This window comes from Typopeltis vanoorti, chromosome 4 (assembly GCF_054136105.1).
Source record: "Typopeltis vanoorti isolate ZY-2024b chromosome 4, IOZ_Tvanoo_1.0, whole genome shotgun sequence".
Lineage (NCBI taxonomy): Eukaryota > Metazoa > Arthropoda > Arachnida > Uropygi > Thelyphonidae > Typopeltis > Typopeltis vanoorti.
The window spans coordinates 85,266,599-85,289,225 of NC_143552.1; the positions used below are offsets into that span (position 1 = coordinate 85,266,599).

At 36.4% G+C, this 22,627-nt stretch overlaps 2 protein-coding genes across 2 annotated transcripts in view; one reads left to right on the forward strand and one right to left on the reverse strand.

Annotated features, from left to right (window-relative positions):
• LOC150107468 (NAD(P) transhydrogenase, mitochondrial-like) overlaps window positions 1-20,019 on the reverse strand; it is a 326,339-nt gene extending 306,320 nt beyond the window's left edge. The window contains exon 1 of the mRNA XM_090391890.1: window positions 19,978-20,019. The gene's annotated coding sequence lies outside the window, so the exon portion shown is untranslated. The remainder of the gene's footprint in view (window positions 1-19,977) is intronic.
• The window catches only part of LOC150107469 (isocitrate dehydrogenase [NADP], mitochondrial-like), a 192,837-nt gene that overhangs the window by 19,898 nt on the left and 150,312 nt on the right, over window positions 1-22,627 (forward strand). The window lies entirely within an intron of this gene.

The window sequence follows — 22,627 nt, forward strand, 5'->3', positions numbered from 1 at the left end:
GTGTTAGAAGAGAAACTTAAAAGTGTTGAGAAAGAAAAAAACTCGAATTTAAGAGTGAAAAAGAGTAATGAAGGTGGTAGAAGATGCAGTTGAAGAAACAGTACCAGAAGAAAACAAGATCAAGAAGAAATGGATTACACAAGAAACACTGAAGTTAGTACAGGAGAAAAGAATGTTGAAGATAAGAAGGGATACATCAGAACAAATAGAAGAGCAATATAGAAGAAAGTGTAATGAGGTGAAAAAAGCAGTCAGAATGGATAAGATGAAATGGTTAGAAGCCCAAATGCAACAATATAGAACAGTACTATGGAGTGCATAAAACAAGGGAGGTATACAAAAATGTTGCCATTAATAGAAAGTGTCAAAAAAAAAACAGACCACAGTTAAAGATGAAAAAGGCAAACTATTGATGAATAAAGAAAAAAATGTACAGTGGTGGACAAGATACTGTAGTGAGTTATATGAAGAAAAACTAGATTCAGATAGCGTTGGGAAACTGACTGAAGAATTGAAGCAGATATTACCACCAGGTAATAAGCATGGTGTGGACATTTTAAGTGGAGCGATAGAAAAAGCAATAGGACGACTAAAACACAACAAGAGTCCTGGTAACGATACCATTACTGGAAAAATGATTAAATATGATGGTGAAAGTATGGTTACAGAAATGCACCAACTATTTAATATGGTATGGAAAGAAGGGAAAATGCCAGAGGAGTGGGTGAAATCAACATTAGTAACATTATACAAGAAAGGAAATAAGCTAGAATGTAAAAATTATAGAACAATTGCCTTGATAAGTCACCTTGGTAAAGTGATGATGATCATATTGACAGAAAGATTGAGAACACAATTGGAAGCATACCTTGCAGACGAGCAAGCAGGATTCAGGAAGGATAGAACTATTCAACAGATTTTAACAATGCTGTTAATAGTAGAGAAAGCTAGGAGAAAAAACAAAAACATATATACTTGCTTTGTTGATTTTCAGAAAGCATTTGACAATATTGACCAGAAAGTGACATTAGCAGTTCTGGAATCCTATGGAATTGATAAAAAACTAATAGTTATATTAAAAGACGTTTATCAGAATGCAGGTGCAGCAGTTAGAATAGGCGATGATTTGTGGAAATGGTTTAAAACAAGCAGAGGTAGTAGACAGGGAGCCCCAATATCACCAAGCATTTTCATCGCACATTTAAAAAGAGCTGAGGGAAGATGCCAAAGGAATATCTGTACATGAAATGAGAATTAACAATCTGAGATTGGCAGATGACATTATTATTATTGAAGAAGACGAAAGAGAATGACAAAAAACACTGAAACTGTTAAATGAGGAAGGGAAGAGATTTGGACTTGTTATGAACCTGGGAAAAAAAAGACAATGGTATTTGGTGAGAAGAACATGAAACAAAAGATACAAGTGAATGGAACTGATATAGAAAATGTAGAACAATTCACATATTTGGGAAGTAAAGTGACATATGACTTGGACTGTAAAAAAAAAAAAAAAAATAAACATCAGGATTGCAAAGGGAAGAACAAATCTGAAGGCCATGGATAACATCTGGAAAAGTACTGATCAGCCTGCAAACAAAACTAAGAGTACTGGAAACATGCATCTTCAGCGGTGTGCTGTACGGATCTGAAACATGGTTAATAAATAAGAAAAAGAATTTTGACATTTGAAAGAACTTGTTACAGGAATATTCTAAGAACAGGATGGGTACAGAAAATCACCAATGAAGAGCTCTATCAGAAGATACAACCAAAACAGAATCTAATGCAGAAGATTATAAAATGGAAGCTGCAATTATTTGGACACATCTGTAGAATGAGTGAGGACCGGAAGATAAAGACATTTATGTTTGGTATTTTGCATGGTTTAAACAGAAGAGGTAGACCATACAGAGAATGGATAGACAATATAAAAGACTGGTGTGGAATGGGTGTACAAAAACTGTGACACTGTGCACTGGACAAAGAAAGGTGGAAAAAGATGGTGAAGCAGGCATCAGACATCAACTATCAGTAAGCCCATGGTTCATGATAGGTAAATATGACCTCTCCTATTGCTTCTGGCTTACTATCTCCACGTTTGGGTCTGCCTTGCACTGACAAGACCTCAATAAAGGATGAAACCGTTCTGGGCAGTGGCCCTTCCCTTAATGCATAGCAGTATATATGTCTGCAACTAGATGTGCTTTGCATTATGGGAGATACTGAGACGAGGAATGAGAGCTTGGTTCACCTTTGCTCGGAGTTGCCTGGTGCTGCACTACCTTACCCCAGTCCTGAAGATATTTCAGGCGTAAACTTTGTTTGCTTACACTTGATAAAGGATTAAACTAAATTGATTATGAAATATAATTGGGAGCATAGCCAAATGAAAAAACGTCCATCAACTTATATTTCAATCATCAAAAAGCTCTAATTACATCTGTCCAACCAAAGTTTGGTCTTTCCCTGGCATCAACTGTTTTAATAAATTTTCCTCTCCCATTCTGTGTAAGTGACCATATCACTTTAAATTAGCTCTGCTCACCTTCCTGAATGCTAACAATGTTAAGTTTGATGTCTTCATTTTGCATATAATTCTGCAATTGATTCACTTCTGTAAATTTTCTCAGAAGTCTCGTAGTGGGTTCAAGTCTTTAACTGTTTGATTTCTAATTCAGCTCTCAGATCCATGGGTTAAAATTGATTTGAACACTATCTTATATTGCTAGTTTGGTGATTTGCTGTTTCTTATTCCATATAAATTTATTTAACTGGTTCCCTACCAATCCAGCTTTGTTTATTCTGTTAAGTATTTCCAAATTTAATTTTCCATCTTCACTAAAAATTGTGCTTAAATAGCTCAAATATTTTACTTGTAAAGGTAGTTTTTGTTTTATTTTATTGCTGATTTTCAAGCCAAATATGTTACAATATAATGACTCTAAACTGAATGAACACATATTCAGTTTAGAGTTCTGAAGAGTTGTAGGTTGATTTATTTAGGAGTTTAACATCTGAAAGTTCAGGGATGAGTTAAATATTCTTATTTTGATATAAGCTTTAATGCCTATATAAATGATGATTAAAGCATTGATAATGTGCACTTTATCTTGCACCTGATTTTACATCAAACCATTGTTCCGTACCTTTTGTGAGTTCTAACTAATGAAATTAAAACTTACATATAAGCTACTTATTGCTGTGTAGTATTTTGAATAGCTTTTCTCTTGGCACCTTGTCATATGCTTTTAATGAATCTACAGAACTCTTAAATAAGATTGTTATATTTCTATGATTTCATGACTGATAAAGTGACAGTCTGATCCTGACAACTCTTATTTTGCATGAATCCAGCTTGCTCTTCTCCAAGTTTCTCTTCAGCAATTTTTCTTGGCCACTTCTCAAGTATGCTTGCATAAATCTTATCTGGAACTCTCAGAAGGAAAATTCCTCTTTAACTCTATTCCAGTCATCTAGAATTTGACCCTTTGACCACACCTTTTGAATTATAGTTTCATATATTAGCTACAATGAATATCTCCATATATGAGTATTTTTGGTCAGGTATCTACCCTGGCTGTCTTTCTACATTTCAGGTTTTGGCTTTTTGTCCACCGGTTTAGTTACTGTGGATACGTAGAATCTCCTGGTTTTCACATTTTATATCACAATTGCCATATGTGATTTTCTCCTTCCTCTCCATTTGTTGTCTTCCCATAACTTTTGTTTAGTCACTTAACTTTCTTTTCTCCCCTCTGTATTTTTTTAGGACATCTTCTGACTTTCTTGCTCAGGGGTTTTGATGTGCTTTTTTTTTATCTTCTCACTCCTTAGTACTTCTTAGTTTTCTTAATACTAACCATAGCTTTATTCAACTTCCAGGGATGAACCCTTGTTCTAGCCTCTCCAGCCAAGTGCTGAAACATTTCCCTGCATCAATCCTGTGAAACCCTTTAAGCAACTTAAATGCTTCTATCATATCCCCTCTTTTCTCCTATCAACCAACTTCTACAATCCTCTATCTTCATATGGAACATTCCTCAGACCACTCACCATTTTGGTTGCTTGCCTCTAAATCTTCACTACTTCCACATATTCAGGAGACCAGACTTGAGCACAGTAATCCAGATGTGGATGTATCAAGGCCTTATATTGAAGAACACACTCATTTAGTGTGTTCTTCAATAGCCAAGTAATCTTATAAGCTACCTTAGCAACACGTCCTCTAAACTTTAACTCTGTCTACCACCATCCCTAAATCTCTGGCTTCCTCTATTTGTTGAGTACAGTGCTACAAAGCTTATAATCTGTTTATCCCAAAATGCATAACTTTACATTTCTCCACATTGAACTGACAGCCATTTAAATCATCTTGCAAACTCTGTACATCACATTAACTATTACTGTATCTAATATTGCAACATCAGCAAATAACTGAATATTTCCTTTCTAGTTATTTCCTATATCATTTATGTACAAATTAAACAGCGATGGTTCCAGTACCTTTCTGAGCAATAAATACAAAATGTTATATTCAGGAAATGACAACTGAGGAAAAGAAGGAGTAGCCATAGTATTCAACACAAAATACCAGGCTAATCTTCTTCAATGGCAGGCAGTCTCAAGTAGAGTGATGTGGGATAATATCAGAATGGGGAATTGGACAATGAGACTTATTTGTGCCTATGGTCCCACAGAAGGTTCTACTAAGGTAGAAGTGGAGGAATTTTTTGATGCTTTAGAAAAAGCAACTGACAAGGAAAGAGAAAAAGTTGGTCCTTGTTGGGGATCTAAACAGCACAGTAGGAAATGATTGTCAGACATACAAAAATATTTTGGTGAAAAGAGCAAAGCTAATAATAATGGCAAATACCTGTTGGATTTCTGCTCAGGATATGGACTGGTTATTACTAACACCATGTTCCAACATAAAAACGTGCACAAATTCACATGGAGAGAAGAAGCAAGGAATAAGAAAAATCTCATTGACTATGTTATTGTTGATAGTGATGTTTTCTCCCTGGTGCAGGACACCAGAGTGTACAGAGGATTTGAAATTGGAAGTGATCACTATTTAGTCTTGAGCAGGATAAAATTGAATTTCATATTGAAAAGAATAACATGTAAGAAAGTTTTAAAGCGAATAAAAGTTGAGCAGCTCTCAGATGTGAACTGTAGACAAAAATACACAAAGATTATTGAAGAAAAAATGAAAAAGTTTCAGAACAGGAACCAAACCTTGATGATTCAGTGGCAAGCCTTGAAGAAAACCATCATTGATTCAGCCACAGAGGCATGTGGTGAGGTTGTCTGCAAGGATAGAAAAATCAGAACTCCATGGTGGACACAGGAAGCTAAATAGCAGTGAAGGAAAAGAAGAAAGCATATCAAAAGTTCCTGGCAAATAAGTCAGCTTGTATTCTTAGAGAATATGGAGACAAATGTAAGAAAGCAAAACACTGTGTAAAACTATCTAAACAAAAGCCATGGGAGGACTTTCGCAAGTACATAGAAAATAAATATCAAGAAGGTGGTAAGATATTCTGGAGGTTGTTGAACAAGCTTAGAAATGGAGGAAAGAGTGCTGTAAAAGGAGTTAGACATGATAAAGGTGACATGAAAACTGGAGAAAAAGATATCCTTGAAGTATGTAGTAATTACTTTGGAAATTTCCTAAATGAAAGAAGCAGTGATGACAGCACAGTGATAAAAAAACACTGACCAGGCATACAGTCAGGAATGCATATCCATACTTGAAGTAGAAAAAAGCCATCAAAGGCTTGAAATGTGGAAAGGCAGCAGGAGTAGATGATATTCGACCAGAAATGCTGGAGTATGGTGGCATTAAAGCCTTACAGCGGCTGCACTGCGTTCAGAAAGCCTGGACAGAGGAACGAATTCCTGATGATTGGAGTACAGCTCTAATTGTACCCATATATAAAGAGTAAACTAAAACTGAATGTGAGAATTACAGAGGTATTTCCCTACTGAGTGTTCCTGGCAAGAGCTATGCAAGTATACTTGAGAAACGGTTGAGAAGAATTGTGGAAGAAAAGCTTGGTGAAGAACAAGCTGGATTCAGGCCATAAAGAGGCTATCAGGATGAGATCTTCATTTTACGACAAATAGTTGAAAAAGCATGGGAATATAACAGAGATCTGTATTTAAGTTTTGTCGATCTGGAAAAGGCTTATGACAAGGTGCCAAGAGAGAATCTATTCAATACGGTACAGTTATATGGTGTCAATGGGGCATTATATCAAGCAATACTTAGACTTTATTTGAGTTGTAAGTCAGCAGTTAGAATTGAAGGAAGTACAGGAAGATGGTTTAATGTTAAATCTGGTGTGAGACAAGAATGTACATTATCCCCTCTGTTATTCATTATCTATAGGGATCACATTATGAAGGAAAGTGGTATTAAACCTGATATCAAAATTGGAGATGTTAATGTCAGCTCTTTGCTTTATGTGAATGATGTAATACTTCTAAATAAATCTGCTACAAGTTTGCAAGATTCCCTGACTAAATTGAATAACTGTTGTAATAAATATGGTATGAAGCAATAAAAAGGCAAAGACAATGAAAATATGCAGAATTGTTGAAAATGTCAAATGCGTTGTGAACAGAGAACCTGTGGAACAAGTAAACCATTTTACCTAATTAGGCATGATTTTTAGTGAAGATGGTAAATTAAATTTGGAAGTAGACAACAGAATCAACAAAGCTGGTATGGTAGGAAGTCAATTGTATAAATTCATATGGAATAAGAGAGAAATTAGTCGGAACACTAAATTAGCTGTATAGAATACAGCGTTCAAACCAGTTTTAGCTTATGGATCTGAGAGCTGGGTCAGAAGTAAAACACTTGACCAAAGACTAGAGACCGCAGATATGAGAGTCATGAGAAAGATTAGGGGCACGAACAGATGGCAGCAATGGCAATATCATATTAAAAACGAGGATATTAGGAAAGAACTTGACATTGTCAGCATCCAGGAATGCATTAGTAGAGCTAATCTCAGGTGGTATGGTCACTTAAACAGAATGGACGAGGAAAGATTAGCAAAACAAGTGTTCTTTGCAAGGTTGGCAGGAAAACGACCCAGAGGAAGACCAAGATATAGGTGGATTGATATGGTACAAAGTGCCTTAGACGACAGAAATATAAGATCTGATAATGTTGGAGTCTTGACAAGTAACAGACTGATTTGGAGGAAAATTGTAGATAGGAAGTTAGTAATGATGTAAATTTTCCATGTAGTACTATCATACCCTGTACATCCCCTTGAGAGTACATGTCAGGAATTTGATGATGATGGTTCCACCACTAAACCATGTGGCACACCATTACTCCCCTGTTTTTTTTGCCTTAATTCTGCCCCTCTATATATCACTTTTTGATGTCTGTCCAGCAGCCATCCTCTTATTCATTTAACTAGTGTCATATCCATCCCCATTGGTTCTTATCTGGATAACAGAGCTCCATGTGGTATTCTGTCAAATGCGTTTGAAAAATCCAGCAAAATTGCTGCACAGCAATCCCTTGATTAATGCTCCCCCGATTAGTGCCTCATTTTTTTTTCCGATTAGTGCGCCTATATACATCTTAAAAATAAACGTTACACATTTTAAAAATTTTTCGATCTATACATTTTTTATGGCTAACTATTTTAAAAAAATCACTCACCAGAATGAAATAATTTAGTTACCGATTTGAAACATTTTACAAAGTTATTTTTTAATAGGCTACTACACTATTTCCATGTACACAATGTTCCAAATTTACTGCCAAAATTTATGTCGTCTGCTTTACATAGCATTTTGCTGATCATATCTCGTGCAGTTGTTTTTCTTACTTTTTTATTTTAAATTATTTTCCTAACCTTTAATCATGAGTAAAAAATAGAAGTGTGAAAATGATTCGAAAAGTAATCTGATTGGAAGAAAAACTTGAAATAATAAAGAAAAATGAACAAGGTGAGTCCAGAGCAAAGATAGGACAAGAACACGAAAATGGGTGAATCAACTGCTGAAGAGAAAGGTAAGGCTGCTTCAAGTTCATCATGCATGCACTCGAAATCAAAGTATTATAATGATTGTATTAGAGAGACGTCATTTTACATGGATCGACGATTGTAACCAAAAACGGATCCTGCTAAACACTGGCCTTATTAAATCAAAATCATTAAGTCTCTTTGCAAATTAGAAATAAAGGGCTATCAATGATGGACAAACAGAAGAATTCCACGTTTCAAAAAGAGAAATAGCCTACATAATGTTCTAATCACGAGCGAAGCCGCAAGTGGAGATAAGAAGATATCCAGAGATTTTGAAGAAAATTGTGTAAGAAGGGGATTATTGTGATCAACAAATATTTAATGTCCATGAAACCGGGTTTTTTTTTTTGGAAGCGAATGCCTTCCAAGACTTTTCTAACCAAATCAGAGAAATCTCAGCCTGGTTATAAAGTCACAAAGTCGAATGAAATTACTGCTAGCAATATGCGAGCCGTTTGGAAGCACATTCTTCCACATTGTGCAAATGATTTTCGAGGCTTTTCAAATGAATCTAAGTTAATTAAATCTCATTCTGAGAAGTTGAGTGATCCCGACCTGCTAAATTTAGATGCACAGTGGGAAGATCCTGAAGAATATGAAGAAAATTTAATCACTGACAAGCCCAAAGAGGTTTCACAGAAATAATTTGAAAATAGTTTTCGCACAATCGAAGTTTTTAAGCAGCAATGCTTAGAGACTGACCCTGGTGGAGAGAGAGAACCAGTAAACTTAACAGAAGAGGCGATAGGGCTATACCGTCAGTTGTATGAAAAACAGAAACAGAATGCCCGCCAAAGTACGTTAGCTCAATTCTTTGTTAAGAAGCAGAATGATAAATTTATATTCTGAATATGTTTTATTGTCTTTTAGCTTCGTGGTTTTCCTTTAACTAGGCCTTGAGATATACCCTAATTCTTTTATTTAAAAAAAACTTATGGGTCAAAAAAGAAATCTGAGGAATGAATTATACATTTTCTCACAGGTTATTATATTCGATTAATGTGCTGTATTAAAGAACGCATTAGGTGCATTAATCTAGGGGTTGCTGTATGGCTATTTCTTTTATCCAACTTTGCTGTTATTACTCTATTATAAAAAAGATAGCAAATTACTAAGGCATGACTGACCCTTCACAAAGCAATGTTGCTCCTTATGCAGAATCATGTTTATCCATCCATTCTTGAATTCTCTTTTTGGCCAATTTTTCCAGTCCTTTTACCACCGCCACTTCTGAGATAATAATTGGCCTATAATTTTTAGTGCAGTCTTAGAACCTCCCTTATGCAAGGGAATTAATTTGCCCTCTTTATACTCCCTTGGAACCCTGACGGAGCTGAGATTTAAATTAAAGAGCATAGTCATAGGCATTTTCAATTCCCTTGCACATTCTCGCAAAACCAGAGCTGATATTTCATCTGGTTCCACAGCTATATTTACACCAAGATTCTGCAATATCCTAAGAATATCCAATTCATCCACCTCTGTTCCCACATTAGTATCTATCATATGTGTTAAAGCAGTAACCTCACTAGGATGATATACCCTTGCAGAGTGGTCACTGAGTAACTCTACTATTTTATCTGCTTCTGCCACCCCGTGACCATCAGGTACAAAAGGCTTGCTTGGCTAGATTCTTCTCATAACCTGATTTTGCCTGATCCTTGTACTGATCATGTGTTTGCTGTTCACCTTTCTCTTTAATATTCCACAGCATTTTCTTCTTCTTCTGCAGCTCATGCTTAATGATATTACTCATTCATCTAACTCCTATCTGATTAACGCTCCTTACCCTTAGGTATACAAGTTAATATTGCTTTCTCTAGGTGACCCTTAACCATCTTCCATGCACTACTAACATCCTAACCCTGCATTGTTTTATGCCATGGCAGAGATTTAAGCTTCTTCCTAAGCTTGTCATAATCACCTGCCTTGTAGTTCCACATAGATAGCTTTTTTCATCCTATGACTTAATTATTATTATTCAGGGCCTCCATGGAGTCAAAAGACTCATCGAGGGGGGGGTCCCTCCTAGGAAACACAGTCTATCATACCACTCCTTAAACGTATTGACTGTTCTCGCTCTCACCACTCTATCAGGCAATGCATTCCATGGTTCAATCACCCTCCATGCAAAGAAACCATTCCTCACCCTCTTTCTCACAATTTCATTTTGCAACTTCCAGGGATGGCCCTTTGTCATGACTCCTTCCCACTGTTCAACCAAGCGAAAGAACTCCCCAGTGTCAGCTCTGTAACCACCTCTCAACAGTTTAAAAGTCTCAATCATATCACCTCTCCTTCTATCCACCAAACTCTGCAGTCCACATTCCCTCAGCCGATCCTCATAACCAAAATTGTACAGTCCTGAAACCATCTTTGTCATCCGCCTTTGTACCCTTTCCACAGTTAATTTATCTCCTTCAAATCCTGGGGACCAGATCTGAGAACAATAGTCTAAGTGTGGTCTGATCAAAGTCTTATACAATGGAATGATAACCATTTTATCTCTGCAGGTGAGTGTCCTACTCATTATTGCATTCCCTAAATTTCAGGTTTCTATCAATCATCAACCCCAGATCTCTTGTCTCTCCTATTTCCTCCAGTTTAACTCCTCCCATAGAGTATGCAGTGTCCCAAAGCTCAAGACCTTACATTTTGCTGCATTAAACTGATATCCCCATTCATTTGTCCATTTATCTAGCTTATTAAAATTCTCTTGCAGGGCTACCACACCTGCACTATAACTAATAACCCTTCCCAGCTTCGCATCATCTGCAAACAACTGAATATCCACGGACAATGTCACTGATATAAAGGTTGAACAATGCAGGTCCCAGTACTGAGCCCTGTGGAACCCCACTTGTAACCTTCTGCCTCTTTGATATTGCTCCACCACACACAACTCTGTGATACCTATCAGACAGCCAATCCTGAATCCAGTTAACCAATCTGACATCCACACCCATGTGCTGTAACTTGAACATCAGCTTATCATGTGGCAGCAAATGCCTTTGCTAAGTCTAGGAAAATGGCATTATATGCCTTTCCTTCATCTAATGCTCTTGTAACTTTATCATAAAAGGCTATAATCTTCACCCACTCGCTCTTCAGTTTTGCCTCTTCTAACAACCCCTTTACATCCTCTCATAGAATAGTTCTTGCCTCTCAAATCATTTGTGCCAACCATGACAATCATTTCCTTTGACTTACCTTTTTGCATCCAGATGGCATGACTAATACGTGAATTTTTGCACCAAGGAAACACAATTTTGTCACACTCGTTAAGTACTCTCCTGATCATTGAGTCTCTGTAAATAATTTTCTTTTTTGTTTGCTTGCTCTTTATTACTACTTCGGACCACCTGCTTCTTTCTCTTCTCAGCCCTGCTATGCTTTTGCACTTTGTACTGTGAAGGATAACATTCAAGCATGGTATTTCTTTATTAATGTCAATTTCTTTCTCCTCTATTTTCTCAGCCACACATTCGACATTAATATCATTTTCCATCCTACCATCGGTACTGTCCACTCTGTTAACATTTGCTGCATTCCCATCACCTAATAGGCACTCAACTTTTGAAACAGTTAATACACACACTCTCTCTCTCTCTAGTTTCAATTTTCTTTCATGTATACTTTAATTTTCTCGACGAATACATTTCACACACACTGCACTGCACAACACAAATTCAAATCACTAATAATGTGGTCTTTGCCACAATTGTTCTATCATGCATTGGCGCCATACTGTATCAAAACAAATATATATATATATATATATATATATATATATATATATACACACACACACACAAGTTTTACTTACAAACTAAATGGCTCAGTCAATCACAAACCCATTGAAAACAAAAACTACAATAAGTTTTTGTTTTAAATTTAGGTTGTAGAACCTATTATCAACTAAAATACGAAAAGGTTACTTATCTTTCAGGAGCGCAAAATCAACTCTACACACGAGCTATCTCTCTCTAGATGCCTAACACCAAAACCACTTAGATGCAGTCTATCTAAATTCTTCTTTCCATCAAATATGGACCACAGATCCACAAACCCTACATTATTTTTTCTGCACAACTTTATCACTTATGTTGATCTTTAGTGGAGTAAACACGTCTCTAAAGATAACAATTAACTAAATTTATTTAGCTAATTAGGTTATTAAGCCAATATTTGCCTTGGTCACCAAAGACTCTTCATGGGTATGAAGATTCATCTAAGCACAGGCATGTAGGCAAACACTGACTGTAAAATGCATATTTCTATGGTCCTAACTAGCACTCCTGTGGGTATGTTGATGGACTCTTGCTGAAGATATCAAAATGATGGTCTCCCAGATTGTTGGTAATGACCTTCAGCAAGACTTGATCACTGCAATGATAATGCCAGTTAGGACTGTAGAAACCTGCCTTTTATAATCAGTAAAAGATCTTTGATAAGATCTTTCTGGTGAGAATTTTTCTAATAAGGTCTAATATCTTATTAGTTAGGATGCCATTAAATCTCTTGATCCAAATAATATTTTCTCTTCCAAGGGATACTCAAAGGTTGTAGAAACTGCTAGGCAGGATATAAGCTTGCTTCAATTCTATCTACTCAACAGAATTGAAGCAATATAAGCTATATGCTGCCTATCCCTAAAAAAAGTTAGCCATCAAACCATTGTCTGAAAATCAGTGGAGAAGAATATTAACTGACTTTTCTATTGCTGGAGAAAGACCAGTTAATTAGCTATCATCTTATGATCTGCCTTCTGTCTTTTGCATTTCAGTTTCTTTTCTCTGGTTCATGAAACACCTTTATAACTACATTTCAGCTAGAAATGAGTTGGCCAGTCTCATGCTGCAAGAGAAGCGTATGGTACTTAAAATGATTCAGCATCAAGATTTCCCATAATGCCTTGGACACTGATCTTACCATTCTCCGGTGAAGTGAAGAAAATCTGATGAATTCTGTGCCAACAAAGCATACTTCTACCTTATTTCTTGCAAGAAAGATCTCACTTCACTCCTTTTACCTTTTGATAATGTTAATTTTCCCAGTATTTCAGCTAGCTTACACTGCATGAACATATCACATCCAGAGCCTTCTCAGTCTCCTCCTCTGTACAACTTCCAACACTACAGCTGCTTGGAAAGAAATCGAAGAACACCATAGTGTGAGTAACAAACAGCCATGACATAATAAGATGTAGGACCACCCTTTTGCTGCAATCATATCAGGATTGTGACACCGTTTTTTCTGTAGGCATGTAATGAGATCCTGACCTGTTGTGGAGTGGACATCACTTGACCTCATCCGACACTCCAGTTCACCAATGTTTAATAAAGTTGAGATCAGGACTCTGTGGAGGCTCAAGTGTGGTGACATTTGTATCACAAATCAGGCATTTACAGCAGCAGCCTTATGACATGGTGCATTAGCTTACTGAAAGAAGCAATGGTCAGTTCCATAGAAATGCCACAAAGTAGAAAGAATTGCATTATGCAGAATTTTCAGATACCTCTTGGAGTTTAGAGTTTGTGGCATCACAGAGGTCCAAGACTAAACCAGGAAAAACAGAACACCTCGGAATTTCATAGTTGGGATTATGTACTCTAGTAAGAGACTTTCACCAAGCATCCATTGCTCCATAACACAGCTGACCAAGCTTCCACATCCCACTGTGCGTGCTCTGCACCACCAAATATGATTCTGCATGTTGGTTCAGGTAATGTGGGGCTTGCATATTGTGGTCCTACCATAGAAGTCCTGTTGTTAGCATGTTCTGAATGTATTTGTGCAGATTCATGTTCCAGTCAATACCGGGAACAGCGCATTCCACATATTGGCCGACGAATTTTGGTTTTTACGTATTATCCTTCCTAGCACCCTACGGTCATGTTCAGTGAGTGTGGTGGATCCACAGTGGGTAGCACTTAGAGTTGACTCCTGCATTTCCATCTCAGTATGGTATCATTGATTGTTGACCTTGGATGGCCTGATTTGTCAACAATTTGCTGAACAGATAGAGCTGCAACATGCCATCCTATCATAATGCCTCTTTCAAACTCATTCTGTCTGCAAGGTTTTGTAGATGGCATTTTCTCAGTTCCGACCCTCCGAGATCTGATATTGCTAAATCACTGTTTTCTGAGTCCTTTTCAAAATTTGTCTCCTTTAAAACCAGGTGACCAAATTTGCACACAGTAATCTAGATGTAACCTGATCAGTCTTGTGCAGCAGAACTGTAACTTTATATTTCTACATTGTCCATCATCCACTGTAGTCACAATCCACAAAATGTGAACTCCAAATTTCAGGTCATTATCTAATATTATCCCCATATCCCTTATTTCTGTCACTAACAATCTGATCCATGCCTTCCAAATTTCAAAATATTATAGGTGGCAACAGTGATTTTTCAGCCTATTCACCTGGCTGTACAGGCTTACTGGAAAGCCACTATCAGTTTCACAACTCAGAGCTCTCCCCAACTTTAGATCATCCACAAAATCACCGTATATTTCCATTTAAACTTCTCCGAATATCACTTAGTAGCAAGTATCACAGGCAAAAACCATTTAACATATCAATAGTCCAGATATATACACCCACATCTGACAGCACAGGTGAGGATATTAACTTATTTTACAAAGATCTGACAGAGACAATAGAAACAATACCAGAGCACGATGTGCTAATTATCGAAGGCGATTGGAATGCCAAAGTTGGAATAGATAATGAAAGTTGGGAAAGAGTCATGGGAAAATATGGTTTCAGAGAAAGAAATGAACAAGGTGAAAATTTGTTAGAATTTGCTGTGGACCACAAGATGATAATCTGTAACACAAGATTCCAGCAAAAGGAGTGTAGAAAATGGAAATGGCAATCAAATGATGGGAAAACCAAGAACATGACTGATATAATTACAATTAAAAGAAGATGGATCAGTGTCGAACTTTTCAAGGAGCGGATATAGACTTGGACCATAGCTTAGTGATTGCAAACATCAAGAACCCCATCATCAGAAACGAAGAGATACAGCACGAATAAGTGAAGCAGAAATAGAAAGAAGGTACAGAACAATGTTAGAAGAGAAACTTAAAAGTGTGGAGAAAGAAAAAAATTTGAATCTAGGAGTGAAAAGTTAATGAAGGTAATAGAAGTGCAGGTGAAGAAATGTGGATTTTTTTTTTTTTTTCATTTGGTTAGACTAATAAATTTAGTTTAATCCTTTATCCAAGTATAAGCAAATAAAGTTAACGCCTGAAGTATCTTCAGGACTGAGGCAACTCATGGTAAAGGTGGACGTGAAGCTCTCATCACTACTTGCCTTAGTATCTAACATAATGTAAAGCACATCTTCTTGCAGACAAGTATAATGCTATGCATTAAGGGAAGTGCCACTACCAAGATCGGTTTCGACCTTTACTGAATGCTCAAGTACAGGTCAAACTCCAAAAATTCAGCATTGTTTGCCTCAGTAACAGGCTCACTGTGCCACTGAGAAGAACTCTCAGCATTGGCTCCACCCCATAGCAGGCAAACCCAACACCGAGCAGAGCCGCTCATATGTCATCTGAGGGGTAACAGCAACAGCCGTGCCTCAGTTAACTTCATGGGCTACAGCATTGCCATTCATTATCCCACCCAGAACCTGGGTGACACCAACAGCTAAGCCTCAGTTAAAACTTCATGGGCTACAGTATTGCCATTCATCACCCAAGCTTCCAACTGCTTTTGACTTTTATTGAGGTCTCATCAGTGGGAGCCAAAGGTGGGGACACTAAGGTGGAAGTAATGGAGAAGTCGTTTACCTATACGAGTTGCCAAAAGCTGTCTCACCTTATTATTAAATTACTCTGGATTTAGAGAAAGATTTTGGAAGTTTTTTTTTTTTAAGCAGATGTGCTTTACGTTATGGAAGATACTAAGACAAGTAGTGATGAGAGCTTGGTCCACTTTTACTACGAGTTGCCTGAGTCCTGAAGATACTTCAAGTGCAAACTTTGTTTGCTTACACTTGGATAAAGGATTAAACTAAATTTATTATAGTCTAACCAAGTGTGTGTGTGGGGGAGGAGAAACTTCCAACATCTTTCTCTAAATCCAGAGTAATTTAATAATAAGGTGAGACACCTTTTGGCAACTCGTATAGGTAAATACAACTTCTCCATTACTTCCACCCTAGTATCACCACCTGGGTCTGGCTCCCACTGAGACCTCAATAAAGGTTGAAACCAGTCTGAGTAGTGGCCCTTCCCTTTTATAATGCATAGCATTATACATGTCTGCAAGGAGATGTGCTTCACATTATGGGAGATACTAAGACAAGTAGTGATGAGAGCTTGGTCAAAACCGGTTGAAAGCTTGGCTGATGAATGGTGGGGTGAGCCTGCCACGGGGTAGAGCCAATGCTGAGTTTTTGGAGTTTGACCTGTATTTGAACATTCAATAAAAGTCGAAACTGGTTCGAAGCTTGGGTGATGAATGGCACTGCTGTAGCTCATGAAGTTTTAACTGAGATTCAGCTTCTGCTGTCACCCAGGTACTGGGGTAATGAATGGCAGTGCTGCAGCCCATGAAGTTAAATGAGACATGGCTGTTACACCCTCAGATGACATATGAACGGCTCTGCTCGGTGGTGGGGGTGAGCCTGCCACGGGGTAAGCTAACGCTGAGTTTTTGGGGTTTGACCTGTACTTGAACATTCAATAAATGTCGAAACCGATCTGGGTAGTGGCCCTTCCCTTAATGCATAGCATTATACATGTGGCAAGGAGATGTGCTTTACATTATGGGAGATACTAAGACAAGTAGTGATGAGAGCTTCATCCACCTTTACCACGAGTTGCCTCAGTCCTGAAGATACTTCAGGTGCTAACTTTGTTTGCTTACACTTGGATAAAGGATTAAATTAATTTATTATAGTTGAAGAAACAGTACCAGAAGAAGAGAAGATCAAGAAGAAATGGATTACACAAGAAACACTGAAGTTAGTACAGGAGAAAAGAATGTTGAAGATAAGAAGGGATACACCAGAACAAATAGAAGAGCTATATAGAAGAAAGTGTAATGAGGTGAAAAAAGCAGTCAGAATGGATAAGATGAAATGGTTAGAAGCCCAATGCACTAGTATAGAAGAGTATTATGGAGAGCATAAAACTAGGGGGTGTACAAAATAATTACAACCATTAATAGAAGGTGGCAACCAAAGCAGACCACAGTTAAAGATGAAAAAGGCAAAGTATTGATGAATAAAGAAAAAAATGTACAGTGGTGGACAAGATACTGTAGCAAGTTATATGTAGAAAAACTAGATTTAGAGTGTTGGGAAACTGACTGAAGAATTGAAGCGGATATCACACCCCCCCCAGGTAATGAGCATGATATGGACATTTTAAGAGGAGAAATAGAAAAAGCAATAGGACAGCTAAAACAGTCCTGGTAACAATAACATCACTGGAGAAATGATTAAATATGGTAGCAAAAGTATGGTTACCGAAATGCACCAACTATGTAATATGGTATGGAAAGAAGGGAAAATGTCAGAGGAGTGAAATCAATATTATTGACATTATACAAGAAAGGAAATAAGCTAGAATGTAAAAATTATAGAACAATTGCCTTGACAAGTCACCTTGGTAAAGTGATGATGATCATATTGACAGAAAGATTGAGAACACAATTGGAAGCATACCTTGCAGACGAGCAAGCAGGATTCAGGAAGGATAGAACTATTCAACAGATTTTAACAATGCTGTTAATAGCAGAGAAAGTTAGGAGAAAAACCAAAAACATATATACCTGCTTTGTTGATTTTCAGAAAGCATTTGACAATATTGACCAGAAAGTAACATTAGCAGTTCTAGAATTCTACGGAATTGATAAAAAATGGATAGCTATATTAAAAGATGTTTATCAGAATGCAGGTGCAGCAGTTAGAATAGGTGATGATTTGGGGAAATAGTTTAGAACAAGCTGAGTTACTGGATAGGAGGGACCCAATATCAATAAGCATTTTCTTTGCACATTTAGAAAGAGCAATGGACAAATTGAAGGAAGATGCAAAAGAAATATCTGTACATGGAATGAGAATTAACAATCTGAGATTTGCAGATTGTCATTGTTATTATTGAAGACGAAAGAGAACTACAAAAAATACTGAAACTGTTAAATGAGGAAGGGAAGAGATTTGGACTTGTTATGAACTTGGAAAAACGATTACAAATGGTATTTGGTGAGAAGAACATGAAACAAAAGATCCAAGTGGATGGAATGGATATGAAATTTAGAACAAGTCACATATTTGGGAAGTAAAATGACGTATGATTTGGACCGTAAAAAAGAAATATAACGATCAAGATTGCAAAGGGAAGAACAAATCTGAAGGCCATGGGTAACATCTGGAAAAGTAAAGTGATCAACCTGCAAGCAAAACTAAAAGTACTGATAACATGCATCTTTAGTGGTGTACTGTATGGATCTGAAACATGGTTAATAAATAAGGAATCAAGAAAAATAATTTTGGCATTTGAAAGAACTTGTGATAGGAAGATTCTAAGAATAGGATGGGTACAGAAAATCATATATGAAGAGCTCTATCAGAAGATACAACCAAAACAGAATCTAATGCAGAAGATTATAAAACGGAAGGTGCAATTTTGACACATCTGTAGAATGCGTGAGGACCGGAAGATAAAGACAAAATGTTTGGTATTTTGGATGGTGTAAACAGAAGAGGTAGACCATATAGAGAATAAATAGACGACATAAAGGACTGGTGTGGAATGGGTGTACAGAAACTGCAACACTGTGCACTGGACAAAGAAAGGTTTAGGAGGCTTCGGACACCAACGGGCAGTGAGCCCATGGTTCGTCATGATGATGAATATCACTTACAGTACATTAAGTTAAGCAATAATTGCCCTAAACACCTCCTTAATATAAGACTTGACTGTCTGTGACCCTGCTCTCTCCCATATGGAACCTGATACCTGTTGCATAGATTTCCCATCCAAGTGACTAATCTATTATCCAATTCCATCTGTACTAATTTAAATATCAACTTGTTATGTGGAAATGTCAAAGGTCTTTGCATTAGATATACTATTGTATATCCATCTCTCAGCCAGTATGTCTTTCATTCTGTTCAAGATGTAAATTGCTGAAACACAACCTATTCTTGACAAGTCTAATGCTGCCTCAGTAACCTAATCAGCCATAACTGGCCTAGTTTGAAGCATATAGCTTGCTATCACCATAGTATATGCAATAGAATTTACCCTTTTATCTATAAGAAGATAAAATTGTTTTGCTGCAACGGGGGGGGGGGGGGCATCATTGTTGCAAAGTTCTCTTGTTAAATAAGCATCAAGTGCATCATTAAATCCCTAGAACATGCATGATATATCAAGTTTTATCACTATCAACATTACAGCAGAATAACTAGTGATAAAGAACACAAGGAAAAGCATGCATTGAAGGAAAGAAAGATGATTGATAGTGTTAATGAGAGATAATTAACATAGATGGCACATAATGGGGGAGGGGGCTTAGGCTAAGAGGTGTGGATCTGGCATGGTAGCATTTGAGGATGTAGTAATAAAAGTAACAACCACTTTTAATCCAGATGGAGAATGTAATGCAATTCTTGATTGGGATAAAAATTTCCTAACATTTAGGTTTGTTAGGAAATGAAATGTGGAGCCATAGAATAGTGTAGAAGCTCCAAGAGTGGAAAAAAAAAATTACAGTAGATAATATTATGATCCATATTGTCTAACAGAATAGTAAAAATAAAATGTGTTTGAGAAATGGCAAAAGAGAGAGAGATGTATCTTTATACAGGAAGGAAATGTAATTAACCTTTATACAATTTTAAGTTAGTCTTTCTAAGGTGCTCCAGTACACTCACCGTTACACAAGAAAAATGTTCCTTGTCATATGCAAACAGTTTCCCTTTCTTTTGTATATTATTGCTTAACAGTTTTAGTTGTCATCATACTTGAAGATAAGCTGCTCTTAAATATGTTGAATTTCTGATAATGCAAGCTCTCCAAGGTCAGTGTTATCTAGAATCTTCTGCCCAAACAATTGCAAAACTAATGTTAATAAGCCTTCTGTTATTTACTATCTGTAGAATCACCGCAACAAGTTATAATACAAAAATATTTACATTTTTATTAACCTTTACTCTTTGGGATTTACTGGAGAGGAAAATTTGTGATTAAACTGTTCTAAAATTGAATGTGTCATGCTTATGTTAGTAGTTTAATATATTTTTACTACCAGTACAACATCATCTGATCCATTACACAGGAAGTGGCTATAATTAGATTCCCTTTTCTGTAACAACATCCTGTGTGACTGAAATCAACTTGAAAATTATCCTAATAGTATTAATTAATAATATTGCCTGAAGAAATTGTTTACAAATCAGGAACTGTATAACTTGTTTTAGTTTACTTAGTAAACTAAGAGTTGGGAACAAGGAAGAGCAGTTCTGTGATGTTTTAAAAGTGATACTGAATGGGTTCCAAGAAGATATGAGGAACTATAACCAGTCTAGGTAGTAGTGAGCAAAATTTAGATGTAGAAAATCCTCAAGAGATAAGACATGCAGTAGTAAAGGTTGTAACTTGGACAATTTCTTTGACTAGAGTTGTTGATTTATTTCTAAAATTATTAGTTGTGGCTGAAAAAATTAATATATATATATATATATATATTTGTAACAAAGAATGTGTAAAAAGAATGAAATGAATCAGTCATGACATGCAGTGATGAAAAGTAAATATCTCTTTAATAGCACAGTTATTTACAGTATGACTATGTTATAAATCTGAATTTTCAAAACAGTAAATTTGGCAGTTTATTTGCCCTTAGTACCAATTAAGTAGGAGAGAGAGAGAGACAATTCATGATATCAAATTAAGTCAGATTAATGATATTTGAGTATAATTTATCAGTAAGACAAGAATATTAGCATTTGCAAAATTATGGGGTTTTAAGATCTAAATATTGTAGTTTGTTTGACATCATTCAAATGCTTAGAACGTTGACCGATTTCGTTTTGAAGAAACTGGATGCAAAATAAAATAATATTCTGTTGTCCTGGACCGTCTATCAAAATTAGGTATCTCAGCCAGCTTGGAGCGGAATAGAAGGTCGGGGGGGGGGGGTAGAAGTCGAAATGAAATATTCCTCCTTACTTCACAAAAACGGTATGACTTATTTAGGTATTCATTTTGATTCAAAATTCCATGGAAATAATCAGATTATACTTCTACACGATAATTAATACTTCTAATAATAAAATACTTCTCCGCGAAGATATTCCTCACAAAAAAATTTCTGTTTTACAGAAATTAAGGATACGGTAAAGTTCTCAAGAACCGCAATTATTTAATTATAACTTCACTAAACATATACTGTTATTACTTACGGTACAGCAACATACTGCTATTCCGAATAAAAAATAAAACTAATATTTTTATTCACAGAATGCCTAACTAAATTTTTCTCTTAATTTAATCATGCATAAAAACTCCAACAAGGAAGAACTCTCCTTGCAACTAAACCAGTAACCAAAAACCTCCGTTCCAAAGTCTACATACGTTGGGAGGAAAGAGGACTTCTAAACAAGTTTGTATTCACACGCCACTGGTTTCATTTACTGCGTATGTGAAATTCGGGTGGTTACAATAATATGCTACTGCTATTTTTTTTTTTTTCTTTCGCATTGCAATCACAAACTATGATTAGGTCAGTTAATGTTAACTGATGGCACAGTATTCAGTACTTTGGGGTTTCCTGTTTTACAAGTGACATAAGAAAATTACATGGATAATACTAGAAGTGTTGCTTTTTAAATTTCCGATAAATTTGTTACTGTGTCTACTTACATTCCGTAAGAAGTAGGCCTGTGACTAAAGAAGGCATAAATTAATAGACATGAATATCGTATTTACTTGTTCTTTATCACGCTCGTCGTGAAAAACTTTGATTTGGGTCAGATACCTTAATAAACTCAGATTTCCCACTAGAATGTTAAACTATCTGGTCTGCTCGAAATTTTATGTTGACAGTTTCTTCACGATTTTTTTTTTTAACATTCATAAATATTCGTTTAGTGTGTGATGTATAACATATTACATCACATAACAGTTCGATCTCACTATGGCATTGGTGTTTGTCAAAATCCTTGTGTGGTGTGTGTGTGGGGGGGAGCCGATGTGAGCGCGCCATCCCGAGTATTGGATATCTGAAATGAGTTTTTCAGGCCCTTTAATAAATAGGAGCAGTTCCCACGTTATCTAACACCTTTATCTATCTTCTTATCATGGACTTTAGGCCAAGTAACGGTCTCATGTGATCGCTTTCTTGTTCTTCCAATTCTCCTTTTTTCCATTTATTTTATATACATATAGTATTTTTGGCAGTCTGGTATCGGCCATCGAATTTAAACGTTCTAACCATTTTTGTTCATATTTACTTATATAGTGTCATTGGTTTTATATTCAGGGATTGTAGAATTTTTTTCATTTGTTTTATTGTCCTACTTG